Raw genomic sequence first — 1,560 nt, 5'->3', positions numbered from 1 at the left:
TTATAAGATTAATATTTACATAAATTAAACCTTACCAACATGATAAGCAATCCAAATTGTCGAGATTTATATTTCCGAAAAGAGTTTACACAACGTTTGACCGTCTAGTTTGACCGATGATATCACGAACTATATAACATATGATAATTATACGTTTGTGTATATATATGTATATATACATATTTAACATGATCTAAGAATGTTTTAATATCTCATTTTGTATTAATAACAATAAGTTATAAGTATATTTTAAAACTACTAACTTAAGTTTTCAAAACGATAACTATACGTAATGTTTTTCGACGTAAATACTTATAACCTATATTACTTATACATGCATCGTATAGATATGTATTTTATCACTTTTAAAGGGCTTACATACATAAAACAATATAAGTATATTTACAAAAGATAGCTATATTTGAATCCTCGTTCCGTTTTCTCAAAGATTTCTACACGTATATCTAGGGTATATGTACCCGTATCATACGCAGCTTCTAGATGTATTTACTATTGGTATATACCAATAAAAATCTGCTCCTTAGCAGCCTTAAATGATTAAGAAACATGTGGAACCAACCATTTGTCAAGTAGCATGAATTATTTAGCAAGAAAACAAAGTTAGGTATCTTTTTTTTCCTTTATAACCTAAAAACGTTTTTATGCATGCACACCATTTCTTTACCCCATTTTCTCATACTTACACTCCCATTTCTCTCTCAAAATACTCTTAACTTCATACTTGATCATCTCCAAGCATTTTCCCCATCATTTAGCTTCAAAAACATCACTTAATCACCATAAGAAAACCCTTACAAAAACACTTCAAGAATCCTTCCAAGAACACAAACTTACTTCCAATCTTTCATCCAATTCCATCACCCTTTTAGTTCTAGGTTCTTACTCCTCTTTTACAGCAACCTTGTCCAAGGAACTTGAGGTAGTAACTATGTTCATAACCTTATTCGATTCATATATATATAGCTATCTTATTTTGTGGTATAAAATTTTAACAACAAGAACATAGTTTGAAAGTTTTCAAACTTGTTTGCAAACTAAATAGATCCTTCTAACTTAACTTTTAAAATACTTCAAGACCTGTAATATAACTTAATTACATGCTAATTTAACAAGGTATAACTTGGTTTTTCAAAGAACACCTTAAAAACTGTTTTTACGACGTCGGAGTGCAACCGGGGACTGTTTTGGGTTGGATAATTAAAAACCATCTTAAACTTTGAATTGGAAGTTTATCTTCTGGAAAAATGATTTTTAATATGAATATGATAACACATAAAAATTTCATGATTTAATTCAAAGTATAAGTATTTTTAGAAAAATAATCATTTAAGGTTGTTTACATAAAGGAAAATGTTTAACTTCATAAGTTTCACTAAAGTTTCACCTATGCCGTGTGATTTTGAATACAAACCAAGGTATTTTCAGTTCATAGTCTTAAAGAGGAACTCGATCCAAGGAGATGGCAAGTTGAATCAACGAAAACGGATTTGTAACGAAGAAACTATGACCGAAACAAAATTGGTTATCCAAGACTTGTTT

Source organism: Rutidosis leptorrhynchoides, chromosome 4, assembly GCF_046630445.1.
Source record: "Rutidosis leptorrhynchoides isolate AG116_Rl617_1_P2 chromosome 4, CSIRO_AGI_Rlap_v1, whole genome shotgun sequence".
Taxonomy (NCBI): Eukaryota; Viridiplantae; Streptophyta; class Magnoliopsida; order Asterales; family Asteraceae; genus Rutidosis; species Rutidosis leptorrhynchoides.
Note: the sequence above shows the minus strand (reverse complement) of the source record.